Genomic DNA, 16,718 nt, shown 5'->3' on the forward strand with positions numbered 1-16,718 from the left:
TGGGGTTTAATAAGGAGTTGCGCTAATATTGCGCAACATAAAAATTTTCAACTACCACCATTTTATTCTATAGGGTCTTGGCATTCAGAAAATATATAATGTTGGGGGGTTTTACGTCATTTTCAGGCCTAAAATGTGGAATATAACAAGGGTGCAAAAATGGAAAAAAGGGCCTCAGTCATGAAGGGGTTAAAAAAACTCTAACTAGTTTGGCCAGCACCTATTAAAATTAAAGCAGTAGCACTCACTGCAATACTTACCTCCTCAAAATTTCGAGCACATGTCTTCTTCCTGAATGAATGTCAGCCAGTGGCATTCTACCCATTTTCTGTGAACACAGGCTGTGATAGACACACTCCCTGCGTTGGCCTAGGCTCCTTGTACAATACTGAAAAGAGCAGCACTGAAATCATAAAGTCAGCGCTGCTCTCTGTAGAATGTAGGACCAACTGGCAGGTCATTGAAGGTTGGATATTGAGGTATTAGGTCAGCGCTGCACTTATTCACTGGCAGAAATTTGGAGAGGGTATGGAGATTTATTCCCTGCGTGCCTTACTTTTAAAGGAATTGAACATGGGAGGATGGCTTTCCCTGAGGATTACCATATTCAAGAAAAGGGAGCCATAGATTGGATATTGTTACAACCAATCTTGTAGAACTAGCCTTGATGTTGAGTACAAAGATGTCTGTGTCTGTTGTATGCTGTGTTCCCTATTTCTCCACCAGTTTGTAGTCACTGATTATTACCATGTAAACATAATAATTTTGTTACACTATGGGGTCTATTCACTAAGCTGCCGAAGGATCTAGCCGTAGCTTCGGCTGATCCTACGGCTATCTTTAGCCCCAGGACCCCCTCAAAGGGCCGCTCCCGAAGTTGGCCGAGCGGCTCAGTCGAGCCGAAGGCATATGCCTCGGCACGACTGAGCCGCAGTGAAAGCCGAAGCTGGCCAAATGGCCGTCCATTGGCCGGCCGACAGCCTGCTTCTGACAGCTGGGCGGAGCCAGCCGTCATCTCACGGCTGGCTCCGGCCACTTGCAGAGAGATCAGCGTCCCTGGTTACCAGCTAACCAGGGACGCTGTCATTACACACTGAGAGCGGCCGCTCCGTGTTCTCAGTGTGTAATCACAGATGGCGTTCCTGGTTACCTGGTAACCAGGAACGCCATCTGTCATTACTCTCCCGGACGCTCTGGGAGTCTAATACGACGAGAGAAACACTTTCTCCCATAAAGGTTCACTCTGCTCGATTAAACAGAGTAAACCTTTCCCTGCTCAGTTTTTTTTTTCTTCTGACATCTGAGCCGTTGGCTTCCGTCAGAATAAAAAAAAAAATCACCATAGGAATGCACAGCTAGATTGCTATTGGCTATTGCAATTTGCAAAAGCCAATAGCAAACTAGCTACTGCACCCGCCCCCTCTGATGTCAATCAGCAGAGAGGGACCTGCAGTTCTCCATCAGGTCCCCCTCTGGTGATTGACAGCAGCAGAGGGTGGGTGCAATAGCTAGTTTGCTATTGGCTATTGCAAAGTGAAATAGCCAATAGGAATCTAGCTATGCAATCCTATGGTGATTTATTGTATTATTGTTTTTTTAATTCTGACGGCAGCAGAACCGCTCGGCCAATAGAAAACAGTTGGGCGGAGCTAGCTGTCATTGCTAGCTCCGCCCAATCATTTTCTTTTTAATTTTGTACACTTTTTAAACTGTTTTCCTATTCTGCTCGGTACCCCAGAGGTACCGAGCAGAACAGCCGAGCTGAATGCCGCTCGGCGGCATTGGGCTATTCACTTACTGATGTTCGGCATCTATGAGAATAGGCCAAACAGCAGCTGGTAGCCTGCTGGAGGTTCGGCTTAGCCGATCCAGATGTTGGATCGGCTGAGTTGAACTCCTTCTGCACTTCGGGTCGGGTGAACATGGTGTGCATGTTCCGCCGACACGAAGCCAGCCGAAGCCACCCGATGTATGGCTGATTTCAGCCGATATACGTACCAGCCTGAAGTGAAAAGCCAAACAGTGTTCGGCTCACTTCGCTTCGGTTAGTCACTTGGCTGCCCTACGGCAGCTTAGTGAATAGACCCCTATTTGTTTCTGAAAGCAGTTGTCTAGAAAAATTCAGTCAACTGTAGCCTATTTTTCTGGCTGTAGACTTCCCTAACTTCTTTACATGTGCACCAGATAACAGTTTTAAAGTTAACCTGTCAAAAGTGATCAACATAGCTCAAAACTTTTATCAATAGCTTGAATGAGTTTTCTCAACAAAAGAGTGTACAGACTATTCAAATTAGTGAACGATGTATTCTCATTTTAAGAAGTAAGTGCACCTTCCATATATCTCTTTGCCTTATTCAAAAACTTACATTTAATTATGCAAAAACAAGAAGGCTATCTGAGTTTATACACAAATGTATAATCTTTTGGTGGGAGTCATCTTATGCAGAGCAGATCACAGCTTTGAGCTTCACTGATGGCCACTGGTTTCTGACCAGGACTATGAAACATCATCAAATGGAGACAACATGACAGTGGTAGAGTAAGAGTGTCAGTTAAATAGATTTCCAAGTGAGTAGAATGTAAGCTAAAACAAACTATCATGGATTTTCATGTGGATTTTTTATTCCAATGAAACATCAAAGCAATGACAGTGATTTCCACAAACCATCTTAAACAGGCAATAGGTAAAATGCAATTTTTGCTGTGCATTGTATCTTAATGCTAGTCTGCCATTGCAAATGATTCTGCTACTGCTAACCTGAAAGTTAGTCCCAAAAAGGTCATGTGAATAAGGAGCATTATATTCCATTCTCACCTTTACTCAGATATTTGGTGAGATATCTGAAATAAAACTGGCTCTATAGCAAGGCTGCATAAAAGTAATTGTTCCTTTTAGCATAATTCACATCAGAAAAATGTTCTGGGTGGACATAATAGATCTTATTACCCTGGAATTCCTGTGCATTTACGACAGACCTTTCTGATGCGAGACATTGAGGTCCTGACAGTTGCAGAGACTCTAGTAATCCTATATCCACTTTCGTTGAATAATTTAAAGAGCTATTATATTTTCAGACATTTCTCTGTGAAAGGATAGTCAGAACTGTGTGTCTCAGATGTCTTTGATAGGGGAATATAAATAGATTAACAGATTTCTATGAAACCAAGCAAAGGAAAAGAACTCTTCGTCTCCTTTACAAAGGAAGCATGTGTGTTTATCTTTCTTTGTGAGCAAAGTGCGAGCAAACCTCAACTTGCAAGATTTTAAACCTGTATAATACAATCCATCTATCAACAAGTCATGCTGACTTGTTATCATGGTGATCAGAATTATTTAAAATAATTAAATAACTTTCTTTACTATGACATTTATGAAATACAAGATTTCTGTGTCATCATAAAGTTTTAACTATTTGCTGCCCATTTCCATAATAACCATAGAACATAGTCTACACCAAATACATTCAATGTATGCCATGGTTGGATGTCAAGTCAGTGCCAGACAATGTACCATTATTTAGGCATCTCAGAAAGTTAGCATCAGCAAAATGTATTGTAAGTCAGCATAACTATATTTAACTTGCCAGTGTCCCAACGTTGAATCAGATTGTGAGAACACGCCCCTACAGTAAAGGAAACCCGAACTAAATAGTCAAGTAAGATTATAGTAGGCTCACTAACAACTAATTACAACTACTTTACGCAAACACTGTACTCTCTCTTTAAATCCTGGCAACCGGCCAGGTCTTGACACAGGAGGTGAGATTAATTTGGCTACTGTATGTCATTGAGCCTTATGCAATGTCACTACATATAGTGTGATAATGCAATTCTTTAAATATTTTATTAACTACAGTAAATTAAAACATTAAGGATTTTGCAGCACCATAAAGATTTCAAATGTAACATCTTTAATAATATAAAAGTTAGAGTTTCGTTTTTCAGCAGTTTTACTTTACCGTTGAGCATAATGCCTTAGAGTTTAATTTTGCCACTGGGGAATTCTGCCTCCAGTAGTGATTTCTCCTCCTTCCTTCTTGTCAATTCCCCAACCCTTCCTCTCTATTGACCTATCAGACTGTAAGAAAATTCCAGAGCAGCTGCCCAATCAATCACCTCCTCTGATCATATGTGCATGTGTTTCTGCTTCTACCAGCTCCCGGCAGCCCTACTTCCTCACTCAGATCCCCCAGATTCTCGCGCTGCCCTTAAAAATCCCCAGAGATAGTGTACTTCATTTGGACACTTGCTTGCAGGAAAAGAGACTGTGGGAAGCTGAGAGGATCACAAGGAGGATCACAGAAGCAACTGTCTTCTCATTGACGCTGTGCTGTAAGGGCTACCCACTTTGCATGGTAACGTTGCAGAGCTTAGAAGCAGTCAGAGGTTCGGACATCCCTCCGACTTCTGCCTTCCCTCCCCACACCCACCCCCCCTCCTTTCCCCCACAAATATTGCTAACATCCACCCTTCCCACACACAACCCATCTTATTTCCCCTAGAAATATTGCTAACAGCTACCCTTCCCACACACAACTCCCCTCCTTTCCGCTACAAATATTGCTAACACCCACCCTTCCCACACACAACCCCTCTCCTTTCCCCTACAAATATTGCTAACAGCTACCCTTCCCACACACAACCCCTCTCCTTTCCCCTACAAATATTGCTTACAGCTACCCTTCCCGCACACAACCCCCTCCCCTGATAGTGCTACTAGCTAGCCTGAATGATTCATAGGAGCTCCCTCCATGCACAGAAACCACTTCCTTCCCTGCTCACATTGCCAGAGATAAAGCCTGTGGGGATGACACACTGTCAACAGCTTCTCTGCTGCTGCAGCCATCTCCTCCTCAGCCTGCTGTCTGAGCCCTGACAAGTTACACAATATAGTCAGGTTTCATTCAGTAGGCAGGCTGAGGAGGAAATGGCTGAAGCAGCAGAGGAACTTAGTTACTTTTTAATTTCCTCTGTCAGAATCCCCAGAAGTGTGAGCGGTGGGCGCTTTCTGTTCAGGGAGAGAGCACTCCTATCAGCATCCAGACACGCTGGTAGCATCTCCGTAGCTGCTGCATAGTGCACACTATCTCCTTTTACTTAATCACTTAATGTCAGCCAATCCCCCTCCTCAGCAAATGCTGACAGTGCAGAAATGCGCTGAAAACGTGATAGATCCAGACAATATTGTCGGGATCCACCCCACTACCTGATTGACAGCTGGCTCTGTCTCTCTAGAGGCAGTGCTGGAGGAACAGAGAGGGGAGGGGGAATCCTTGCAGGGAGCAGTGACTGACAGTCACCGCTCTCTCCAGGGAGAAGACCGTGAACTGAACAATCAGCGGTAAGTGATCGTTCAGTTGTCGATCCATAGAGCCGATGTGTGACAGCTTTAGTGTCACACATTGGCTTTAACTATGGGAATGAGTGCCTTTCTCTCTCCCTATAGTTCTTCCGTTATAGTCTTCCCCAGCTACTTGCAAAAGAAACCTTATATTTATTTTAAAAAACAGCAAGGTTCTCATTAACTGTGCACACAGACATGTATATTGTGTATGTGCACTGCTCTGTTGGAATAAGCAACACACACCACAGCTCAAGATAAATGGATCCACCCACCAACAGCGAGATATGGGGAGAACATGCTTCCATAGTCACTAGATAAAGAACAGGTGCCTCTGATCATTTGTAAGGCAGGCTCAGGTGCTGGGTGACAGATCAATCATTTAATCCAATATAGCTAATTTTAGGTCAGTACTGTGCACACTTGACATTCAAATAAAATCTATTATTTATGTAAGTTAATGTGCAACTAAAGCAAAAAATGCTTTACTAGTTTTGAGTACCTGGACAGAAAGAAAAAATAACTGTAAAAATTGGGCTTTTGTACTTTGGGGAGATTTCTTCTCACTTCCCATTGTGTTTCAGATAAAATAAGCTAAACAGAATCTCCTACAGGGGGACACAGATAGCACTGACAACCTGACATAGGTTCTTACCCTTCACTTCACTCCATCCAAAGCTAGAAATAGCTTAACCCATTTTGGTTTGTAAACCTTTTCCTCGTGACTTGATAATGTTATCCATACCCTCATGTACTCTGGAGGAACAGTTAAATCTATCTGTGTAACAGATCTGTACAATTTTGAGTACCTGAAGACAAGAGCTCTCCAGGAATTGTGATAGTTTTACAAAAGCCATTTCTGTCACAAGATAGTATTTTCAATAAAGGGGAAAAGATGACAAGAATGTAACTATTAGGCTAACCAACTAATGCCATAATAATGTTACTGTCACAGCTTTCAGCATTATGTATCTCTCAATGCATTTTAATGGGCCACCCAGATGAAGAGTATTATTTCTTTGCTCTGCCCCAAACTCATACACATTACACTGCTGCTGTGGTAATGCCTGCAATTTTACAATACATTGAATTCACTTTGAGACATTTTCGTGGATGAAAGTTAACTGCTGTATCGTGCTCTGCATTACAATTTCATAGTGTTAAATCTCCGATAAACAACAAGCACTTTTACTCTTTCATCATATATTATGCAGTCTGTACTAGTCACTCATACAATGTGCATTCAAAATTAATACATTTAATCACTATATGCAAAGCAAACTTTTAGGTGATGGTTCTTTTTTTATAAAAAAATAATAGGAACTATTACAAAGTAAAACAGCACCCGATAATATGACAGTTCTTATTTTCTAAACCCCAAAAAAGTGGCCAGAATAATAATAATATTTGTTTATGAACTACCCTTTATAAGACTTTATCATAAGATAGATCCATTAGTATTAGTTGTTAAAACAATTCTACATTAGGGGTAGGCAACACTGGCACTGCAGCTGTGGTGAAACTACAAGTCCTATGAGGCATTGCAAGACACTGGAGTGCCAATATTGCCTGCTCCTATTTTACAATTTTTATAGAGGTTGATTTAATAAAGCCAAATAGGCTAACTTTGCAAGGAAATTTGTGCCTTGCAGGGGCAACTTCCCCTTAGTTTAGTGAATGTGGTGAAGCTCTGCTGACTTCTAGCACTCAATCATGTGCAATGAAAAATACTGTTCACTTTTCCCTTGCACGTAATTGGATATTATTTGCAAAGTAAAGTTTCACCACATTCACTAAGCTAAGAGAAACTTTCCCTCCAAAGTACAACTGAGCCCACCCCTGAGGATGTCACATGACGAAATGCATTGGTGGGTGTATACACCCTGAGGTCATCCACTAGGCACCAGGAAGTGAAGAATTGTTCTGTGAGAGTGGCTAAATGAGCGTTTGCTATAGAGGACTATTGGATCCTATGTAAACCCGCCGACAGGAAGTCATGTATTGTTACAAGCATTTGCTACAGAAACTTTTGTGTGTGTTTTTAATCTTTTAAAATAAATTAATTGTTGTTATGGTATTATGCTATGGTTTTTTAAATACTTTTACATGAGCATTGGTGAATAGAGAAAAGGAGGCGAAAGGGAATACTCATGGTTTAACATCCCTGCAGATGGATGGCTGGATTGTAATCTAACTGAGTGCTATAAGACTATTTCTATCTGCATGGTCCACCTTATCTGGTGAGTGCAGTCTGTAGCCACACACAGATGGGACGATTGATCACCCGATAACATCGTTTGCACAAATTTTGTGGGGATTTTTGCACTGCTTGTATTGTTTGCACAAACTTACTGGGACTTTTGTACATGCTGATTGAGGGATTTGTAGCATAATTTGGATCACTGAATACTTCTATGAACTTTTAAAGGATGTTATTAATATTTTTAAAATGTATTTAATTATTTAAATATAGCACTGGGCAGTTTGTTCATGATTGTAAGAGGGATTACCACTCTTTGCACAGCAGCTGAACTACTTTTAGATAGTAGCAGGTAGCATGGATCATATAGATAAGTATATTCCTTGCAAAGTTGACTTACTAGAGCCTATTTGCCTCTAATCAATCAACCACACAGAGTCTAAACTTTGCTTTGTATAGTTGTCCCAAGCATGTATCGAACAATTTGCTAGATATTTAAGTCCCCTAAATATGAGTTTCTCAACATGATATCTAATCAAATTAAAATAGAAATCCAAGCAAACAGGCAAACAGTTAAAAACATATAGGTTTACTGTTGTACTGATTCCTGGACCAGCAACCTGCTCTTTGGGCCTAGACCACGATGCTGATTCATTGCCCATTGAGTAACCTGAAGAGGTGACACAAAAAGTTGCATTGTTGATCCAGCAATGAATGTGTCACCTGCATAGCAGTGAATAGCAGAAAAAGTGTGTAAATCATGAGATTGTATAGCGTCACAAATCATTGGGCAGTTAAAACAGTAAACAAATACTTATCTCAAATGTGTAGTTAGCTGTTTGCTCACAGTTCCACTTGAATACATGCTCTAATGACCCCTAATTCTAACAACCCAAAAAGTTATTGTGCCAATGCACAAACTCTCCACCTAGCCTTTATAGCAACCCAGTAAACAGAAAATTATTTACAAAGGGTCTGTTGTGCCATCAAATATGTCAACACTTTAAACTGACAGTTACATTAAAAGGAAATTTCAAATGTTAGGTCACTGCACTTTAACCTGACTGTCCGAAGAAAATGCAAGTTCACATGAGGTGAACTTTTAGAGTTCACACCCATGCTATTCAGTTACATTTTGCCAAGTTCAACAACTTTGAACTACGAGCTATGTTCCCCTTTGTATGCTATATTAATGTCAATGAATTAAACTACTGAACTATTAATGCAGTTATAATGTCTCTTGTATATAAGCTAGTCTTTGAATTCACTAATCCTATTAAGTCATAAGTCATGGAAGACAGTTTCAAAATTAGTATGATTAGGACAACTGGAGGCATGGCTTTCTTGATGAAGCTTTTTCTATTAAAATGATTCCTTTTATAAACAAAATGAGAGAATAATATCTATTAACAGATGCGTTCCTTGCTGTCTCTTTATTTGCTAAAGGTGTTGATTGATTAAAATGGTATTATTACAGTTTAAAACAAATTGAAGGAATCTTCTTACCATTTTATGTATTCTGATCACCAGCATTCTTTAGGTTTCACGTTTTATTCTCTGGATATTCCAGCAATGTTTTACTTTCTTGACCTTTTTACTGAAAAAAAAAATATATATATTTCTAATTAACAATGTAGTTACATAATAATGATGCATAATTTTGAGCATAACCAGAAAATACAAATAAAAACCTGAACATTATAACTGAACTAATGGCATTTATTTAATGCAGCTACATAGTAATACAAAACAAAATGCAATAGATTTAAAATTTCAGCTAGTTGAAGTAACGCAGTCAGTATGGACATCTGCCTCCTGAAATCCAATACACAACAGTGGTGGAGCGCCAGAGCCAGGTCCCAGCTGCAACCACTGCAACCATGGTAGTTCTCATGGAAATGCCAAGTATCTGCACTGGTACTCGAAAAGTATCTGTGCATCCCTAGTCAACAGTGTGACTCCTACTGCTTTCCAAAGTGCTGCCGCTCAAGTTTGAATGTATTTACAGGAGGAGAGCGCAGAGTGTGTTGAATCTCCATTGCACAATCAGAGGCTTAGGGGCAGGGCAGTGACCAAGCTGTATTGCTTAACTGCAGTAAAAAAAAAAAGTAAGGTCATTGATTTGACTAGTCTGTCTGGCAGTGGTTCTAGAATTACATGATGGCATGAACACAATTGCAAATCTTCAGGTCGCTGAAACAGTGGGCAGCATAGTGGCTTTGTGGCATGCACTTCTGCCTTGCAGCACTGGGGGTCCCTGATTCATAACACCATCTGAAGGGAGTTTGGATGTTGTGCCTCTGATTGTGTTTGTGCTTCCTCCCACACTCCAAAGACATACTGGGAGGTTAATTAGCTCCTGACTAAATTGACTCTAGTATGTATGCATGTGAGACATGGACCTTAGATTGTAAGCTCCTTGAGAGCATGGACTGATGTGTATGTAAAGTGCTGCAAAAATTGTTGTCGCCATATAAGTACCTGTAGTAAATAAATGTATATATTTGTCAACTATGCATGCAGATGTTTGCATGGAATTCAGGTTTAAGACAGGACATAATGTCAAATCTTAGCAAAATGTATATATAATAATATTTAGAATAATAGATCATAGTTAACAGCCAGCTTAAGTGCCTAAACTAAAAAGTTTTTCTAACTTTGAACAGAAGTCAGAACCCCACTCAGATTTTTGTTGCTATCTGTGTCCATACTAGGGAACTTCCCGTAGTATTATTGTACTAACCGCACCAGCAGGACATCAGCAGAGTCTCTCTAGAGGAGATACAACCATAAATAAAAGGACAATTTCTAGAGGTAGAGTGGGTTAAAATATTCATCATGTTTTAATTCATGACTGCGTCCTCTTTGGTGAGCTGCCCTCTACTCCCTCTGTGGCCACAGGGACTGGGAAATCCACAATGGGGTCAACAATAAAACCTAAACATCTAAACTCAATTAGACCTTATCCCAGTTACAGTATAAACAGACCTGTGTGTCTACATTTTAGTAATTGACAGCTGAACACTGATTGGAGATGATAGTATAGAGTGTTTGATCATGTTCAATTGCCAGTGTTGGAAAAAAAGAAAATTATATAGTAACAGTGGCATATTTTAGTAATAGGAAAAGGTGTGCTTTTGCCACTGACAGAAATTGAAAGTTACTAAACCTTTAAAGCATCTAGGAAAATTGTAATCATCAAAAAATCACAAAAAAAACTTCTACTTTTTAGGGCTGACAGATTTTTTTTGTCCAACTAATGCACCCAAAAACTAAACTCCTCAGCACATAAAACACAAGCACCTCATTGACTGTGAACTATAAAACCTGCTTATCTCTGCATATACAGTTTAAAACTATATGGGGATTGTTGGCAGCTCAGAAGAACCTCTAAAAAGGTCAACTATATGTAAACCCTTTCAATGAACGTGTCTTAGGTGCTCACTTTTTGTTCTGTTGAATATAACAATATACCAAAAATTGTTTATATCTGTTCAATAAGTTAAAAAAGAAAGCTGATCCTGCCAAAAGCCGAGCACTGTCCTGTGTACTCCACAGAGTTATCTCAAACAATTTTCTGGAAGTGTGTGAGAACTACCGTATAACACCTCCTATATTAAAGAGGTGAAACGAGGGGAAGGTGTTCTGTAATCCTAACATACTTCCTGTCCTAGGATGACAACACTGCTCCTTAATAGATAAAGTACAGTGTATAAGCTTTGTCAACCTATGTATGTGTGTTACTGGCAGTATCACCAGGTGACAATAAACAAAACTGAAAAAAAATAATTTTCATATTTGGGGCGAACCCAGTCTGAACCTGAGCTCCTCTGAACCCACAAGGAGTCCCTGGCACCCAGTCAGCTGCTGGTGCAGAAGCTTGATGTAAGCAAATGGGCTGGATGCAGTGACATCAATGACCTTATATGGGTACATGCCTCTATTTGGTGAATTACATTTACCTAATATGGCTATATGGCCATATTAGGTAACAGACGTCAGCACAAGCATCCTGCCCCTTTGTTTACATGCAGCTGCGGGGTGGGGAATGCCCCTAATGCAGCTGATTGGGTGGAAGTGCCCATGGAGTTCAGATTCAGTCAAAGAAGAACTAGTAAGATGCACTACCAGTACTTCTTTGACCAAACCCGAGCTCTTCCAAAGAAGGAAGTGCCATGGGCGCTTCCACCGAATCAGCTTACTTTTTTGTTCTCGAGTCTTAGAGACCCTTTAACTTAGAGGTTAAAAATATTATAAAATGTTGTTCAAACGTTTAAAAAGCAGGAAAAAAAGTATTCACTTTTTAAAAAGCTGCCCTTTGCAAAAACAGGTGGTGAAATATTACAGTAGGCAATGATAAAAATAAAAAACTGGAATGCATGGACATTATCAATAACAAAACTGCTGTTATAAATGCCTTGATAAATTGCATGAATATATCAAAAATTAAATTTTGAAAAACCAAATTAGAAAGGTTTCTCACCTGTTAATTAATATTTATCATAGAAGATTATGCTGTCATTATGCTTTATTTCAATAAATATTAGACCTACATGTGGATTGTTATTGCTATTATGGAGATGATTGTTATCATTGAGTGGTTTCCATGGTTTCCGGGAGAGCCACGATGGTAGAAATGTTATACAATGTTGTACAGTTACATGTATAAATACTTTTAAAACACTTTAGCTTCAGAATATTATTTTCTGTCCACAAGGTATGGGGTTAAATAATTGCACAATATGGGACATAATTGTGCTATGTGTTGAAAAGACATCTCTGCAAATAAATGTATCACCAAGGCAACGTGCATTACGTATGCTGATTTTGAATGTCTTGTTGCATTTCCACAGCAATAAAGCATTGAAAAGGTGATGTTGTGTGTCAGTGGAGCCATAATATTCCCATATTGCTATTCCAGACATAGAGCACTTCTCAGAGACACTGTTTGTCTAGAAAGATTTCCATTGTGTCTGAATCGGTGCACTAGTATTCAACACCCAATAATTCAGATCTTCACTGGCTAAACTATAAAAACGATTTCACTGCTTGAATCATAGTGTTAGAGCATTAAACACCAGTTAGATTTCAGGCATATTTCTCAAGAACAGCTTTTTTTTTCAGGCCTTAACAGTTACAAGGAAGAAAAATAAAAATGTAAGTGAAATGCTAACATCTTGCATTAAAGTGACACTAAACTCAGAGTTGAACCTTAAAAATGCATTCATGTTCCTTAACTAGTGTATTAACAAAACTGTACTTTATGTGTGTATCACTCAGCTGTAGATCCTCAAATCATCTCTGAATTCATGCTGACACTGTCCTACCTCCTGGAGGGTGGCTACGTTTGTTCCCCATGGTCCCTGTGTGTGTTGTTAAGTAGTCACTACAATCTCATGTTAGGGTTACTCATTTGTATTGAAATTATAGTCCATCACTGAAGCGACAGTGTCAGCACAATTTCAGAGATGATTTAAGGATCTACAGCTGAGTGACGCACACAGAGGATACAGATTTGTTAATAGTTAAGGTACTTGAACGCATTTTTAAGATTTAACTCCGGAGTTTAGTGTCACTTAAAAGAAACATGGAGGCTGCCATTGCTGAACACTCAATCTGAAAATGCTAGTTGCCTGGCCATGATATTGTTTATGTTGCTTGAATACATCTTTTTACAAATGGTCACCCTCATATTTCTATTAACTAACGCAATCACTAAAATAACGTCAAAACATATTAGTTTAGTTTCATAAGTAATTATTATTCTTTTTAAATCTGCAGCTTTCACTAAAAATAATTTTCTATCTTTTTAAAGCTGCAACTTTTATTAAAATACTTGAAAGGTGAACTCTTGAAGGTCCCTGCTCAGACACTTTCTGTTACAAGGTGATGCTTTTTCCCTATTTCCCAGTTGTACCCCTTGTGATGCTGCAGAACATGCAAGTAAAAAGGGATTGTATGCAAAAAGGTGTCAGGATCAACAGCACTGAGATACAAGAATGAAAAGAGAAATAACAAGTATGTAATTAGAAAAAATGGCAGTTGTTTATGAAACACAATGCTTCAGCATATTGGGTCATTCAGTTAGGCTTTACATGTGCTTATGATATATGATGTACATTTTGTATAAGATGAGGCCAAAATGAAGGTTTTGCAAGTCCACTGCAACAAAGAAATGACCAGAAAGAAACTTTTACAGTTGATCCTGCGTCGCATAACCATACAGCCATATGTAATTTTACAAGCAGTAAAGCTTACTACTGATCATAAAAAAAAGACAAAAATGCATCTATATGGCATTTAGAAAAAGTAGAATTGTAGGTCAGTGACTACACATTTTTCAGTTAAGCGTATATAACCCTAAATGTTTTCCAATAACCCAGAATCTCACCCTCACCCCCTGTATATATTCTACTCTAACTTTGATAACTCCAGACCACAAAAAATGCTCATGTTAAGTACAGCGATAATACAGAACAGGCTAATCATTAAAGTGTATGTAACACTTACATACACTCAAAAATGTTCATTCTTGTGCCACTATCCTCTTTTTACTAGAAATACCTGCTGATCCTGCCAGTTCCCATCCCTTGTTGTTGCTTTCTGACCATGCTAGGCACAGAAAGGGATCCATACCTGCGTGATTAGTTTGCATGCATCCTTCTCACTTGGGAGCTTCAGGACCTGTAAGTCCCGTAGTCAGATGCTGCTGACACCTGCACAGCCAATGCAAGACTGTATTTTGCCAGATGCTATAGGCAGGTAGTGTCTAGGGATGTCAATCATGAATCATCCAATATAAGGATTCTTGCTGCTTATTGAATATGTGACAGCTGCCAACGTTATGACACCTCTCCACCCCCCAGCCCTCACATCCTGTGGATAATGTACGGAATAGCAGTCACATGACCTCTAAGAAAACAAAAAAAAGTATTTTAGAATTTTGCTTTTGTATTTATTAAAGTGATTTAATTATTATAGCTATTTAACATGGCATTCTTTTTTTTTTTTAACCAAAGGCTTCACATGCACTTTAAGTTGCCATGCACATCTCAAGGCAGTTAAGCAATACCTGTACCTCTTATCATACTGAAAGAAGCTTAGGTGGTGCTTAACAAAAAGACACACAATTATAAAAGGTATCTTACTAGAAGAACCCTGATTGGTAAAGTCAATTATTTCTAAACATTGCAATTGTATAGTTAGAATGGTTTAGAGTGTGAAAGCAGAAAAACATGACTCAATATAATTATTTCATATAATCAGTAGTGAAATCTGACTGAAATCGCATTACTAACATTTAAATACAGCTAGAAAAAAAATGTTAAAATTTTTAGTGGCTGTATCATTTCTGTCAGGATCCAGAGCACCCCCAGGTGGCGCTGGAGCCAGGTCCTGCAGTTCCTGTGCTCGCCTGCGGGTGTCTCCAGCAGCCAGGGACTGTAAGGAACCTGCAGCTCCAGTACTCACCTGCGGGTGTGCCCCAGCTGTGAGTGATCATCCCATCACCTGGTGCTTCCTGGGAGGGTATTTAGGCCCTCCCTGCAGTCAGGAAGCTGGCTCAGTATTGCGTCGCCTGCACTTGACTGATTCCTGAACCCAGCTACCTGAACCCAGCTACCCAGTTTCTGTACCGTGCTGCCCTCCTGTTAACGACCTGGCTTGTACCTGACCATTCTTCCTAAATCCTGTACTGTGCTGCCCTCCTGTTAACCCTCCTTGTTACTTCACTGCTAAACCTGTGGGGGGTTGAGGGGGTTAGTAGTTTTGTTTGATGGTAACAAATAAACTGTGCATAGAACCCTATCCTGTGTGGGCATATTAATTTGGTCATCCTGTGTGGGTACCTGCATGTGGTGTGAGGACGCCTGTGCATGGTACTCTGACAATTTTATAATGTATATTACTATGCAATTCAAAAAGCTGTTCTGTACAGATTATGTACTTCCACTTTGTTGGCGCCTAGATTGTAGAATGTCCACATGAAAGACTTACGTGTCAGAATAAAGAAAAAGCAGTATTTCTCTCCTGGGCGGCCAGGAGCGGGAGACTCCCAGAGCGCCCGGGAGAGGTTTTTTTTTTTCTTCTTTTTTTTTTGACGGCAGCAGAACCGCCGGCCAATAGAAAACTATTGGGCGGGGCTAGCTGTCATTGTTAGCTCCACACAATCATTTTCTATTTTTTTTGTTTTTAATTTAATTATTTTTCTGTTTTGCTCGGACCCTTTAGGTCGGTCATTTACTCGGCTGCCTACGGCAGCTTAGTGAATAGACCCCTTAGAAGACCTGACAAACCCCGCTTGTGTAGTTAGTAAGTAGTTTTTCTATTTTTTGGGTTGTGCTTTATATTAGTAACGCATGTTTTATTTTTAAGGCTTTTTTTAGCGTTACAGCTGTCTATTATTTCTTAATATGAATACACTGAAGGGAATTTATCAAGACTGGAGCAGACAAAAACTGGAACAGCTTCTCTCTTTCTTTTTAAAATCTTAACTGAAGAAAGAAACTGATTGGTTGCCATGGGCAACTGCTCCAAAATCTGTCTGTTCCTGTTATGATAAATTCACCCCAATTCATCATCAAGTAGCCAACGCATACTTTTTCCTGCCTTTTTCTCTCTACCCCCATGCCCCCAAATTTTGATGTGGCTCATGATTGCTGGCATCACACACTTTAAGGGGTTGATTTACAAAATGCAAATAGGGTGTTCACTTTGCAAGGGAATTTACAATTAGTTTAGTGAATGAGATGAATCACCGCTGACTTCCATTATCCAATCATGTGCAAGCAAATATAGTGATTTTTTAAAATTTCCTTTTTCATGATTGGGTATTCTTTTCTTAAAGCATTTCAGTACATTCACTAAACTAAATTTCCCTGCAAAGTGAGCAGCCTATTTTAGTTTAGTAAATCAACCCCTATTTTCTTTAGCACCTAGACAAAAACGAGCAGTTAACCCTTGCAGTGTGGGGTAGCACCACTGCAAGGGTTAATCAACATTTTGCCTGGAGTTCTTCTTTAAATTCCCAATGCGGTATTCATTGCATTACACTGTAATAAAGCAGAAAGCTACAACCAGTTGACTGACCTCATGGTGTTGGCAAAAATTAACTGTTTTGGTGTTAAAGCACCATACGTGGCAGATTTTCACTGATAGTGCCAAAACACACGTATATAT

The 16,718-nt window shown here is 39.6% G+C and overlaps 1 protein-coding gene across 2 annotated transcripts in view; it reads right to left on the minus strand.

Annotated features, from left to right (window-relative positions):
• ATXN1 (ataxin 1) overlaps positions 1-9,133 on the minus strand; it is a 156,670-nt gene extending 147,537 nt beyond the window's left edge. For both annotated transcript variants that reach the window (XM_018567846.1, XM_018567845.1), the window contains exon 1: positions 9,048-9,133. The gene's annotated coding sequence lies outside the window, so the exon portion shown is untranslated. The remainder of the gene's footprint in view (positions 1-9,047) is intronic.
• Positions 9,134-16,718: the final 7,585 nt, after the last annotated feature.

The sequence above is a fragment of the Nanorana parkeri genome, unplaced genomic scaffold, assembly GCF_000935625.1.
Source record: "Nanorana parkeri isolate BGI_ZX_2015 unplaced genomic scaffold, ASM93562v1 scaffold1102, whole genome shotgun sequence".
NCBI lineage: Eukaryota > Metazoa > Chordata > Amphibia > Anura > Dicroglossidae > Nanorana > Nanorana parkeri.